The sequence below is a fragment of the Kogia breviceps genome, chromosome 10, assembly GCF_026419965.1.
Source record: "Kogia breviceps isolate mKogBre1 chromosome 10, mKogBre1 haplotype 1, whole genome shotgun sequence".
NCBI classification, from domain to species: domain Eukaryota; kingdom Metazoa; phylum Chordata; class Mammalia; order Artiodactyla; family Physeteridae; genus Kogia; species Kogia breviceps.
The window spans coordinates 39,847,993-39,862,759 of record NC_081319.1 but is presented as its reverse complement, the minus strand read 5'-3'; the positions used below and the strand labels follow the sequence as shown (position 1 = coordinate 39,862,759).

Sequence of the window (14,767 nt, the reverse complement as noted above, 5' to 3'; positions counted from 1 at the left end):
ATCCACCTGCCAGTGCAGGGGACATCGGTTTGAGCCCTGGTCCGGGAAGATCCCACATGCCGCAGAGCAACGAAACCCGTGCACCACAACTACTGAGCCTGCACTCTAGAGCCCGGGAGCCACAACTACTGAGCCCATGTGCCTAGAGCCTGTGCTCCACAACAAGAGAATGAGAAGCCCACACACCACAATGAACAGTAGCCCCTGCTCGCCACAATGAGAAAGCCCACGCAGCAATGAAGACCCAACGCAGCCAAATTAATTAATTAATTAAAAAAAAAAAAAAAAAAAAAGAATCTGCCTTCCAATGCAGGGGATGGGGGTTCAATCACTGGTTGGGTAACTAAGATCCCGCATGTCGCAACTAAGACCTGATACAGACAAATAAATAAATAAATACATAAATATTTTTTTAAAAAATAAAATTTAAAAATTGTAACAGGTGCTCAAAAAAAAAAAGGGCTTCCTTGGTGGCGCAGTGGTTGGGAGTCCGCCTGCCGATGCAGGGGACACGGGTTCGTGCCCGGTCTGGGAAGATCCCACATGCCGTGGAGTGGCTGGGCCCCTGAGCCATGGCCGCTGAGCCTGCACGTCCAGAGCCTGTGCTCTGCAACGGGAAAGGCCACAACAGTGAGAGGCCCGCGTACTGCAAAAAAAGAAAAAAAAAAAAAAAGAAAAAAAATAACAGGTGTTATCCTACAATACATTTAAATGACAGCTAACAAATGAAATAAACTTATGGAAAGCAGATGACAATTAACCACCCTAGAGTAGTGACTATGTGACCTTTTTATTTTATTATTTATTTTATTTTTAAATCTTTTGGCTGCGATGTGTGGCATGAGGGATATTAGTTCCCTGACCAGAGATCAAACCTGTGCCCCTTGCAGTGGAAGCACAGAGTCTTAACCACTGGACTGCCAGGGAAGTCCCTATGTGACCTTTTTATAGAAAAATTATGACACTGCTGTCATAGAATGAGGCAGTCAATATGCTGCTCAGAAATGTAGGGAAAAAATATTGTACTATTGATTTTTGAAATGTGTAACTTTTTGTGTTTTCTTTTTTCAATTCAAACATTTACTTTCTTACATTATTGGTTTTTTAAAACAATTTTATTGGAGTATAGTTCATTTACAATGTTGTGTTAGTTTTAGGTGTACAGCAAAGTGAATCAGTTATACATATACATATATCCACTCTTTTTTTAGATTCTTTTCCCATATAGACCATTACAGAGTATTGAGTAGAGTTCCCTGTGCTATACAGTAGGTCTTTATTAGTTATCTATTTTATATATAGAAGTATATATATGTCAATCCCAATCTCCCAATTTATTGCTCCCCTCCCCTTACCCCTGGTAACCATAAGTTTGTTTTCCACATCTGTGACTCTATTTCTGTTTTGTAGATAAGTTCACTTTCTTACCTTATTGTTTTCATAATTATAAATTCTTTTGTTTAAAGATGGTACTTATAATTATATATTTATATAAATCAATTATATGTATTTGTTACACTATATAAATTTCAGCCACCACAAAAGCTGGATCTGCCCAGTACTAAGTGGTAAGATTGTTATTCCCATCTCTTCAGTTTTCTGAATGTTCCAAACTTCTTGAAATTTTCTCGAACTCAGAGCATGTGTTTGTTACCTTTATAATTGGGAGTGAAAATATCAGGGGGAAAAATAATTCACTACGACTGAAATAAGAAACCCAGATGGCTGCTCAGCTCTTGAAGGTTTTAAACTCATCCACCAAAAAACCCTGATGCAACCCACACTGCATGCTCAGACTTCCACTCTATGATGGAGACCCTGGGAGACAGACCACATGTAAACAAGGGAGGATAATAACCCCAACACATCCTGTCCCTAAAATGTGTACAAGGTGCTGAAAGGTCAGAGGAGGAAGTGACCAACTCAATCTTCAGTGACAATGGGATACAACCACGTCAGAGAAAAGAGCTACCGTTTACCAAGCTGTTAGTCAGTTCTGTAACTCCCTCCCTCCTACAACAGCCTTCTGGAGTAGATACTAAGATCACTCCCACTACAGATGGGTGCACGGAGGCACCAGATCACCTAGGCCTCATCATGGAAAATGACAGGTACTTTGAGATGAAAGAGTCACAGCTAGGAAGGCTGGAAGAGTCACCCCCATGTCATAGCAGGCGCTGGCTCCACCAAAGAATGCAGCAGGGCCAGAGAGACAAGACACAGAAGCCTTGTATTAACTTGACACAAATGCGTGGGGTCCAACACCAGGTGTTCATTTCCCCCCTCATCAGCATTTTATTCTTGTTTGTTTTTTAATTTATTTGGCTGCGCCAGATCTTAGTTGCAGCACGCAGGATAGGATCTTCATTGCCGCGTGCAGGTTCTTCCTTGCAGAATGCGGGATCTTTTTTAGTTGCAGCATGCAAACTCTTAGTTGAAGTGTGTGGGATCTAGCTCCCTGACCAGGGATGGAGCCCGGGCCCCCTGCATTGGGAGCATGGAGTCTTAGCCACAGAACCACAGGGAAGTCCCTTTATTCTAGTTTTTGGTTGTTTTTTTTTTTTTTTTTTTTGCGGTATGCGGGCCTCTCACTGTTGTGGCCTCTCCCGTTGCGGAGCACAGGCTCCGGACGCACAGGCTCAGCGGCCATGGCTCACGGGCCTAGCCCCTCTGCGGCATGTGGGATCTTCCTGGACCGGGGCACGAACCCGTATCCCCTGCATTGGCAGGCGGACTCTCAACCACTGTGCCACCAGGGAAGCCCCCTTTATTCTAGTTTTAATAAAGGAGAAACTACAAGTTTTAAGTTGTAAGTGGAAGTATTTCACGAAAAGTCACAACAATGCAGATCCTTCCACCAATTCTGAGGGACAAATGAAACAGCAGATTCTGTTCCAAAAATCCGGACAAGCTTTTCCATAAGGGAAACAGCAGCCTCTCAGAGGCTTCTCTGTCGAACCAGCAGCATGATCATACTGCCACATCTCTTTGCCTCATCAGACCAGATTTCTGGAATGAAAGATTAGAGGGTCCCAATATGGAGGGGGACAGGGAGAAGGAGCTTTCAGCCTACCTAGAAATATGTTTCTCAGTTACAATGCTTGAATTACAGAGTTTTGGCAATTTAAAAAGTTTTTCTAGCTAAAAGTGGAGCATTACTCTGTCAAGAAAATCTAAATTATTGATTCTAAGGTGTCACATGTCCCCTTTATCAGAATATCAAATTTACTTATAAATACCTAAATGTATTCCATACACACACCAAGAATTATCAGTCCTCCTCAAAAAGCCTGTTTCCCCTCTTCAAGGGCAATTTTCCATCTCCAGTCTCCTCCTCCTTGATGCAGACTACAACTCCCAACCCCATGTGGGAAACATACACAACAGGAACATGCAGAAGTGACACTTGAAGACTATGGCCAAAATTGTTCTGAGGTCTGGATCTATGGGGGACTTTCCTACCTTAGTCATGGTTCTCTCACATGCCAGTTAAGTAACAGTCCATTAGCTTCAGGTAAGATTATATGCTCCCTGCCTGTGGTCAATGTTTACCCCTGCTCATTTCTCAGCCAGTTCCCAAACCAGATGACACATGAACTCATCCTATGAAACTAGTGGTGCCAAAAATGATTCAGTCCTCCTGGCCAGCCACAGAACCCAGGCAGCCCTGACCCGCCCAGGCCAGCACAATGAGGGCTGCACCTGCTGGTGGAGGGACACGTGTGCCCTGCGCTACACCAGATCCTGTGCCCAGAGGGCACAACTTCCTCTGAGTCCTCACAACACCTCACTCAGGTAAATACTCCCCTCAAGGATCTGCTAAGTATCCCAGGCTAACAGCATCAACATGGCAGCTTTGATCACCCAACTACTCTAAGTACAGTCAATGCTCCTCCATGACCACCCAGGAAAAGAACGAGATATGGGAGTGAGAAAATTCCTGACACCACATAGGTCACAGCATTATATCTATTTTTGTTTTGTATTTTTGTTTTTTGTTTTTTTTGTGGTACATGGGCCTCTCACTGTTGTGGCCTCTCCCGCTGTGGAGCACAGGCTCCGGATGCACAGGCTCAGCGGCCATGGCTCACGGCTCCAGCCGCTCCGCGGCACGTGGGATCTTCCTGGACCGGGGCATGAACCTGTGTCCCCTGCATCGGCAGGTGGATTCTCAACCACTGCGCCACCAGGGAAGCCCCACAGCACTATACCTTAACACATGACCATTCTTCAATCATCCCCTATGAGTCCTGGGACTTCTTTCCAAAATAAGGCACAGCAAAATATTAAAACCTTCTTTAGGGAAATAAGTTCAACTGCACCCATCGTTCTGAGGCAAATTACACACTGACTCCTTTGGAATCACCCAGCTTGTGAGAAGGGCAATGACTTCAGTCAGTCAACAGACGCAAGGATTGGGAGGGAAGGCCAACGGGGCACTTCCACTTTTGATATTTTACCACTATTCCCTTTCTTTGGCTCTATACAAAGAGCCTAAGGTATTTTCAAAGTAAAAACTCTCTTTGAGAGCGAGATAAATCATTCCTGGGAGAAGGGTAGCCTGTTCCTTCCTTTCCCAGCCCTCATCTGCCCCAGATGTGTTGGCCACATCCATCAGTTTTTCAGGGTCCAGAGTCTGTCAGGTGGCAGCTGGCACCTCTGCAAGGTCCAACGTTCCAAATGCGCCAGGAGCCTGCATCCTGGACTTACCATTCTCCTCTGGCCTCCCGATGTAGATGCAGCAACCCAAGTCACCCATAAAACCCAGCACAGGTTCTACAAAGGGCCGGGGCGGGCAACTCAAACAACCTAAGGGAGATGGGCTTCCCTGGTGGCGCAGTGGTTGAGAGTCCACCTGCCGATGAAGGGGACACGGGTTTGTGCCCCGGTCTGGGAGGATCCCGCATGCCACCGAGCGGCTGGGCCCGTGAGCCATGGCCGCTGAGCCTGCGTGTCGGGAGCCTGTGCTCCGCAACGGGAGAGGCCACAACAGTGAGAGGCCCATGTACCACAAAAAAAAAAAAAAAAAAAAAAAAAAAAAGAACCTAAGGGAAAGACATGTGTGTTCTCATGCTCCGATAAGGACAAAGAGCAAGAAAAACCCACACCTTCAGCAGGGGGTTGGCAAGCACCTCAGCTGTCTCTCTAGAGGCACTCACCTTGGAGAATAGACACTGTTCGTAAAAGGACATCTTTCACTGCCTTATATGTAAAACCCCTATTCATAACAGAAGAAAAACTGAAAATGTTCAACAAGAACCAACTAACTGGGCTTCCCTGGTAGTGCAGGTGGTGCAGTGGTTAAGAATCCACCTGCCAATGCAGGGGACATGGGTTCGAGCCCTGGTCTGGGAAGATCCCACATGCTGTGGAGCAACTAAGAGCATGCGCCATAACTACTGAGCCTGTGCTCTAGAGCCCATGAGCCACAACTACTGAAGCCCGCACGCCTAGAGCCCATGCTCCGCAGCAAGAGAAGCCACCGCAATGAGAAGCCTGTGCACAAGTAAGAGTAGCCCCCGCTCACCGCAACTAGAGAAAGCCTGCGAGCAGCAACAAAGACCCAATGCAGCCAAAAATAAATAAAATAAATTAAAAAAAAACCCACCTAACTTAGGTAGACAGTAATCTCAGCAATGTGCAAGTAAGTGCTTTAACAGATATTGGTGTATGTTTTTCCTGTCAGGTTGCTCAAGCTCATAAAAACATACATTCTTTGGCCAAGTATACTTCATCCATCTCTCTCCTTCCTTTGTTGCTTACTCAGGCAATCTCTCAAGGAAACAGTACGATTATGTTTAGCACTAGAGCCAACAGATATGGGGTCCACACACCTCCACGAGTACCCTGTAAAAGAAGCTGAACTGTGAACTCTCGCTCATGAGAGGGGAAGGAGGAGTAAGGCACAGTCCACATATACCAAGTTTAAAGCACATTAAGCGAATGGGTATCAAAGTGAAAGCCGGCAGGCTTGGACTTAGGTTAATCCCAAGACAAATGTTGCTGCAGCCTCAGCAAAAACACTGAATTTGTATAGACATGACCTGGATCTCAATCAGAGACTGGGACAGATGAGAAGGTGGGAAGGTTATAGTAAAAATGTATATCCAATGTTAGTTTTATACTTGTAAAACAAAAATAGTCTATTACTCCTATAAAACAAACATTGCAGGGCGATGCAAGATTTCTGCATTCCCCAAGAGAGTATGACAAGCACACCCAGCCCATGGGGCCACCTCATTTCTGAGTGTGCAGCCATGCATAGGAAAGCCCTGTGGCCCTGAAGCAGCCCATCCTAGAGATGAACAAGGCTCAAGGCAAGGGGCTGTGGTGGAGTTAAGCAGACTAATGTGGCTCGGGGGGTTTGCCTTTGGGATCCAGCTCAGGTACCGAGCGGGCACATTCTTGAAAACTAAGTGCAGAAATAACAACACTAGAGCCAAGTGTTCTGATTCCTGGTCTCTAACACATCTTATTCCATCAAAAGAAAAGTTCTACTCTTCCTTAGGCTTGGGATTGGACACTCAATTTCTACAACAAGTATATGTCTCAAGTAAGGTAAACAGATGGATACACAGAGAATACAGGTAATACTAAATGATCTCCCATTTGACCAATTATGAGTTTCAGTTAAATACATTTACAAGATGAGTTTAAAAAAATCCAGCAGTGCAAAGAAAGCTTTGTGAATTTGCCACGACAGAGAGCAAGCAGAAGAGACCTAGGCTGACTCCAGTTGCCCAAAGGGGCTTGTGAAAGCAGGTACTGGAGCCCTGTCTCCAAGTCAGAAAGGTTTCAAGAAAACCCAAAGCCTGAAATCCTTCAGTCCAGAGTGGGATGAGACTTCTGACCACCTTGCAGAGCGGCCAGGAATGACAAGAACACGGGTAAAAGACGTAGCACAGTGAGGGTGTTAGGCAAGGCAGCCGTAGCTGCTATCATTTCTATTTTTTGTGGGTGGATGCTGTAGGTGTTGATCACATCACTTCTACAACAGCTACATTTCACTAGCACAAAATCAAATCAAGGCATGACTTTTCTGTTGTTACCAGGTGATTATTTTGCTACCTGTTCTGACCTGGATACCACATTTAGAAGTTGTCATCCTCCCAACCATTTCAGTCTTAACCAAGGGGCATCTTGTTGGCATAAAGAACAAAAACTCTTGGATTTCCCTGGTGGTCCAGTGGTTAAGACTGTGTGCTTCCAATGCAGGGGGCATGGGTTCAAACCCCGGGTGGGAAAGTTCCACACGTCGTGGCCAAAAAAAAAAAAAAAAACAGAACAAAAACTCTTTCTTGTCACTAGAATATTAACTTTTGGCCATCATATACCAATAATGCTGGGGAGAGATGTTACTGCTTGTTTTCCATAGCTTAATCCTTACTTCTAAGAGTGAATTAGCCTAACTTCAATTGGAAGAGAACACTATTAATGAAAATTTCTCCAAAGAGATTGGAGAAAATATCTACAAACAAACAAACAAAATGAACCCAAGGTACACCTGAGTAGTATGTGAGGCATGGTCAGGGCCAACAAATTCTTGTAAGCTGAGTAAGTCAAAGTCCTAAACCTCCAATCTCCCATGTGGAAAATGGCAAAATGATAAAGTGCTACAGCCTCCCTGGTCACAAAGCAACTACCTTTGGAACATACCACCACAACTGACAATAGGACAAGCTGGGCAGCACCGACTTGCTTTCTCTCTCCAGTCCTGAAGTGTAACACAGTGCAGTAGTGTCCTTTCAAACATGTCAGGGTGACAGGACTTTCAGGAAGACCGACAGGCCAGTGGGAAGGGGGGCTAAAATGGGGATGAGGGATACAGGATTTCTTTTGGGAGGAATTATCTCAATAAAGCTGTCATTTTAAAAAATCAACACAGTAAAAGCGTTGCACTGCAGAGGTCACAACCAGCTTGGGACAAAGGTTCCAGCAACAATGTCACATCTCCAACACTGAGAGGGGAGAAGGAGTATTTAAGAGGAAAGCAGGGCTTCCCTGGTGGCGCAGTGGTTGAGAATCCGCCTGCCGATGCAGGGGACACGGGTTCGTGCCCCGGTCTGGGAAGATCCCACATGCCGCGGAGCGGCTGGGCCCGTAAGCCATGGCCGCTGAGCCTGCGCGTCCGGAGCCTGTGCTCCGCAAGGGAGAGGCCACAACAGTGAGGCCCGCATACCACAAAAAAAAAAAAAAAAAAGAGGAAAGCACCTCCAAAAGTGGCTATGGGAATGGCAAAGATACAAGCAAGTTGGAGCAGAACTAATTCATGAAATATGTAGGTAAAAAGCATAACTTCTAAAGGAATACATTATTCTAGACAATAAATGAATATGTCTGTGTAAATTAAAATAACAAATATTACAAGAAATCCAACTTTCAAGTACCTCTCTGTAAGTTTATACACTTGAGTTGTACCACAAAATTATTTTAAAATCTGACAGGGGACTTCCCTGGTGGTCCAGTAGTAAAGAATCCGCCTTGCAATGCAGGGGACCCAGGTTCGATCCCTGGTCAGGGAACTAAGATCCCACATGCTGTGGGGCAACTAAGCCCGTGCACCACAACTACTGAGCTCACGCACCGCAACTACTGAGCTTGCACACCTCAACTAGAGCCAACCCGCATGCCACAACTACAGAGCCCATGCACCCTGGAGCTTGCGTGCCACAACTAGAGAGAAGCCCACGCGACACAAGGAAAGATCCCACGTGCTGAAACTAAGACCCGACACAGCCAAAAATAAGTAAAATAAATAATAAATTAAAAAATAAAATAAAATAAAATCTCCCTGACAAATTGAGGCCTGCCTTTTACTTGGGTATAAATGGTGTTTTACCTATTCTTGGTGCCTGCCTTCATCTGTAAACTAGTCATGGTAGTTTTACGTAGGTGCCATAAAGCGGGAACAAGATTAAAAAATCTAGCCTACTGCCTGGCTTACATTCAATGCACTCCTCAAACGTGAGCTGTCCTCTGTCCACCATTCCAGTTCCTACAAAAAGTCCAATGGAAGATGGAGGCCAGAGGGTGGACTTGACAGTATAAGTGGATGAGGGCATGTTAAGCCTGCACTTGTGTGAGGCGGATGAAGAAATGGGGCTTCCGCAACAGGCAGAGGAATGGAGTACCAAGGGACATCCTGCTTAGCTCTTAAAAAAGACATTTTTAAACTGGTTACAAGTGTGATAAAATGACCACCATTATTAGTCTGGGGTCTCTTTATCCTGTAGATTTTCTTCAGTGCATTTTTCTATTCTGTCCACAAATAGGATCAGGCTATATGTGTTGTTTTGCCTTTTTTTTCCCAAGTAAAATCAGCTTTAGTTTTCTCACCTAACTTTTTTTTTTTTTTTTTTTTTTTTTTTTTTTTTTTTTTTTTTTTTTTTTTTTTTCGTTATGCGGGCCTCTCACTGTTGTGGCCTCTCCCGTTGCGGAGCACAGGCTCCGGACGCACAGGCTCAGCGGCCATGGCTCACGGGCTTAGTTGCTCCGCGGCATGTGGGATCTTCCCGGACCAGGGCACGAACCCGTGTCTCCTGCATCGGCAGGCGGATTCTCAACCACTGCGCCACCAGGGAAGCCCCTCTCACCTAACTTTTAAAAAATAGTGATAAAATACTCACAATATAAAATTTACCATTTTAACTATTTGGCGATGTACAGTTCTGTGGCGTGAAGTACATTCACACTGTTGTGCAATAATCACCACTATCTCCAGAACTTTTTCATCATCTCAAACTGCAACTATACACATTAAATAATAAATCCCCACTCTCCCTGCTCCCCAGCCCCTGGTAACCACCATTCAACTTGCTGTCTCTACAAATTTGAGTACTCCAGTTTCCCATATAAGTAGAATCATTCAATAGTTGTCCTCCGTTTTGCCATTTCCCCCCCAACTAAACTATATGACTTAGACATCTTGCTACATCTGTCTAGATATGAGTCCTTTTAAAGGCTGTATAATAGTCACACAAAATCATAATGTATTTATTGACTTCCCTACTGACACTATTTCCAACTTTTTTCTTACCATAATAATGCAGTGAGCATCCTTGTATCTGTCTTTGCACACCTATGAAGTATTTCTGTACGAAAAAGTCCTAGAAGTAGAATTGCTGGGAGCATAGATTTTAAAAGATCGCACCCATTGTTTCACTCTGACCCAACCTATAAAGTATGTGAGCCACTGGATTCTAGAGTATGGTGGCGACATTTTATGTTAGGAAAATTAACCAGGCAGAGAGACAAGGAAAAACCTGGCTTCAGAGAGGCTCTGACTTCAATTGCTGGGAAGGGGGTCGTGGGAAAATGTCCTGACAGCCCTCAGGTTCCAGGGCCACCAAGACATCAGGACTGCTATCTCCAGACACCTGTCTCGGACCTCTTTTTTTTTTTTTTTTTTTTTTTATGGTACGTGGTCCTCTCACTGTTGTGGCCTCTCCCGTTGCGGAGCACAGGCTCCGGACTCACAGGCTCCGCGGCCATAGCTCACGGGCCCAGCCGCTCCGCAGCATGTGGGATCTTCCCGGACCAGGGCACGAATCTGTGTCCCCTGCATTGGCAGGAGGATTCTCAACCACTGCACCACCAGGGAAGCCCATCGGACATCTTTAATGTAACCTCCCCTACTCAGTGGCATACATGGCAGGGCACAGGGTCTCCTGTCTTCTCCAGTGCCCCCACAGAGCCAGCTGCCTTGCCCAGCCTACACAGAAGAACCAAGGAAGGAGGGGGAGAAGGTAAAGAAGCAGGACTTGGTAGATGGAGAGGTGTAGCACACTGTCCTTAACCCTTGAGTGAGCAACAGATCCCCTAGAGAATCTGAGACAACTGTGGGACTCTCCTGAAAATTCACACCCTCACTGAACTCTGCATACAATTTGTGGAGTGGACAACTATGGATCCTATCTTCAGAATCCCTGATTCAGGGAAATCAAATTAGAGGGATGAGTCAGATACTGAGTCTTCACAACAAGTCAGAACAAGGATGTTTTGTTCCTGTAGTCAGAAACAGCTGAGAAGATAGTGAATTGAGCTGCAAACATTTAAATATAAGGGATGATCAAGCAATCAAGAAGAAATGTACAGCAGACAGCTGCAAGCAGTGGGAGTGAAGCTTGAGTGAACTTAACTTGAAAAAACAGATTTGGGAATTACCTACAAAGGGAAGGCAGAAGGCACCCCAAGAGTAATGTGCAAAGAAAGAAGAGCACTGGATCGAGGCCCCCATAACTGTGAACAGCCTGTGAGCAGAGGGTGCAACGTCAGTGTGAGAGAAGGAGGTCTGTAAGGAGACAAGGACCAAAACATCTTCATCCTCCTGGAAGCCAAGGGTAAGAATCTCCTCTCTGTTCCACATGGAAAATCTGGACCACATGACACAGAGGGAGGAGGAGGGTCTTGCACTGTGTGGCCCTATATGTCCCTGACAGCCCTCAGAGTTCACAGTTTGGGGCTCACTTTTTTTTTTTTTTTTTTTTTTTTTGTGGTACGCGGGCCTCTCACTGTTGTGGCCTCTCCCGTTGCGGAGCACAGGCTCCGGACGCGTAGGCTCAGCGGCCATGGCTCATGGGCCCAGCCGCTCCGCGGCATGTGGGATCTTCCCGGACCGGGGCACAAACCCATGTCCCCTGCATCGGCAGGCGGACTCTCAACCACTGCGCCACCAGGGAAGCCCCCTGGGGCTCACTTTTGAATGAGCCTTGGCAGTTCCAACACAACTTCTTCACTGAAAAGATATACAGGTGTGACTCCTTCAAACCCAGACACCAGAGTCAAAGGGTCTCAAGCACAGGGTGTGATCAGCAAAAGCCAGCGTATGAGAACCCCTACAGGATAAATGACAGTTGTTCGAACAGATAAATTATAAAACAGAGTAAGCATATATAAATTTAAGAGACAAAAGAGACACTTCAATCAAATGCCATATGCAGACTTTATCTGGATCCCAGTTTCAACAAACAACTATAAAAAAATAATGAGACAATCAGGGACATTTGACCATGACTGAATATTTGAAAAAAAAATTAAGGAATTATCATTGTATTTTAGGCATAATAATGGTGTAAAAACCATGGGTAGCTCCTTGTCTTAGAGCTACACAATGAAATACTTTCACTTTGGGTATAGGTTTCCTAAAAAATTCAGCTTTTTTTTTTTTTTTTTTTTTTAAGGGGAGTGGAGGAAGGCAGAGTGTAAATGAAACAAGATTGACTAGCAGTTGGTAACTGCAGAAGCTGGTGATGGATGGATGGTTGCCAAACCCAAACCAAGTATCCATCATTTTAGGAGACTCTTTTCCTTCAAATTCTGAGATAAACGCTAAATTCAATTTTGGGGGAAAAGGCCCCTTCCTTGCTACCGGAATATATTACAAAACACTAGTACTACTTGCTACTTTTATTACTTGGTATGCAAATAGGCAAAAATGTAATTTATTTAAAAAACAAAAACATGCTTTAAAATGTAATCACATGAAAGCAATCATCTACTACACAAAAATGTGTTCAATTTGTCTAAGGTGATTACCCCACTAGACAAAACAACGTCACTTAAAGGAAAAATTCTTCCCCAGTGCATCCTCTTTATGAACCAAACAATGGAAAATTTTCACCTCAGCAAGCTGGCCTCAGGGAGGCTCATCCCTGTTGCCTAGATACGGGTGATATTTCCCTCCGGTGCTTTCGGAAGGCTCTGGCACCCCTTGCACCCCTCTGCAAAGAAGACTGGTTAAGGTTCATCAGTCAGTAGTTGTGCCTTCCTCACACATTCCACTGCTCAGACAGATATGGGGCTGGTATACCATGTACTTGTCTGTCACCTGCGAAGCCTTGAAACAAAAAGAAGTCTATTACATTTGCTAAACTGGTTTTTACAATTGTATCAACTACAGTCCTAGCTCTCATCCACCTGATTTCTAACAATTCCTGAGAATTCTATTCTAAAGTCACAAAGCAGGTCAACCAACTGGAGTAACAGTTAACCATTGAACTGACTTTTGCCTCCAGAAAAAGTTACTTAGCGATCCACTGGCCTATTACGTCAATATGATAAAGTATTCATTTTGCTCAGTTTCAATTCTGGTAGTGGTTAAAGTTAAAACAGTAACAATACTGCCCTAAAACTTCTCGTTAAATACTTAACACCAGATTACAGGATGCAATTACACAAACTCCACAGCAGCAATCTATGTAAATAAGCATTTTAGTTCACTTAAAATGTTACCCTGCTAAAAATGTAAATACAGCAAATAATTAAATACTAGAATTCATCAAAACTACTGTAATCATGGCGCTTTATGAAAAGTATCATAAAACTTGTGATCTGCAACATTTCTGTTACCACTTTTTAGAAGTTTCAGTACTTAAAACTATTTTTTCAGATTATTTTATCTTATTCTTGTTCTATGTACATTTTGTTACCAAAATGTTTCATTCCAATCAGTGATTAGTTTTATTTCTCCGGTATTTAAGAGCACTAGATATTACTGGTTTTTACATTTTCTTTTCACAACATTTGGACTCACTTTTCTGCAATTCGGCTTTAATACATGAAACTAAATAAAAGCCAAAAATGAAACAAATCATTAGGACGCAACAGACAAAAAACAGTCTGTAATCCAACGTGAACGAAAGGAAAGCTCCATCCATGGTGAAGCTTATCACTATTAAGAAGACGTCCCCGGATCCATTTTAGGACTTTTTGGGATACGAAGGTTAGGTGTGCAGATTCCCCCACCAGACACCAGCTGACAAGCCCAACTGACATTCAACACTCAAAATGGCTGCACATCTGCGGCCGCAGGTAACCGTACCTGAGGCGTTGGGCTGACTTCTCCAGCCAAAGACTCAAGGAGACCCCCGTCAATAACCCGGGAGATCGTGGACGCCAGTGTCCTGGGAGACACCCTCAATGACCCAGGAGACCTTGCCCTCCCCAATGACTGGAGACTTCAATGACAGGGGGAGATCCCGCACCATCAAAATATCCGGGAGACCCCCCCACCCAAATGACCAGGGAAGATTCTGCCCGTCAAAACCAGGGGAAATCGTCTCTCCCCAATAACCTGAAGAAATAATGCCTCTCTCAAATGATACGGGGAAATCTGGCGCCACAAGGACCCTGAGAGATCTCTCCTACTCCCATCATCGCGGGAGAGCCCCTCCCAAAAATCCCGGGGACACCCCTAATGACCAGAGACCTCGCTCCCCGACGACCCGGAGAAACCCTCCTCCAAAGGCCCTGAGGCTGCAGAGCGGTAGGCCGAGCAGAGCGGGCGTTACCTGCTACCTCAGCCGATTCCGCGTAGCTTCCGTCCTATTGTTTCTCTCCCACCAAGATGGCGGCCGCTGCGGCGAGCCCCGCCCCCCGAGCCTCACTCCCGGAGCCCCTCACTATTGGCTCGCACCGGGAGCCCAGCTCGCGGACTGGGCAGCCCAAAAAGCGCTGTTGCTAGGGCGCCCGGATTCGTTGTAGTGGCTTCCGGAAGGGGCGGTGCATGGGGCGGGGTTAGCGAGAGGGGTGGAGTCTTGTCTGCTTCCATGGGAGAGAGTGGCCAAGCAGGTCAGGTTGGGTGGGCAGGTGGGCTTCGAGCCCAGGGGTGCAATACGGGATGCCAGGGGTACAGATGGGTCAGCCAACTGTACCATTTTTCCTGGGTCCCAGCGGTTTCCTGGGGTGCAGGACTTTCAGTATTAACATTGAGACAGTCTGCAGCAATCTGGGAAGTTGGTCACCCTAGCAGATGGATGGACAGAGGACT

General features: G+C 45.3%; 1 protein-coding gene across 5 annotated transcripts in view; it reads right to left on the bottom strand.

Moving 5' to 3' along the window:
• Window positions 1-14,479, bottom strand: part of IP6K2 (inositol hexakisphosphate kinase 2) — a 31,293-nt gene extending 16,814 nt beyond the window's left edge. Inside the window, exons 1-2 of one of the 5 annotated variants that reach the window (XM_067044312.1) lie at window positions 13,820-14,262; window positions 12,620-12,835 (exon numbers count right to left, since the gene is read on the bottom strand). The gene's annotated coding sequence lies outside the window, so the exon portion shown is untranslated. Of the gene's footprint in view, window positions 1-5,608; window positions 5,848-12,619; window positions 12,836-13,819 lie in introns of those variants that run through there. The other 4 variants (XM_067044313.1, XM_059077050.2, XM_059077051.2 and 1 more) reach the window with 4 other exon arrangements.
• Window positions 14,480-14,767: the final 288 nt, after the last annotated feature.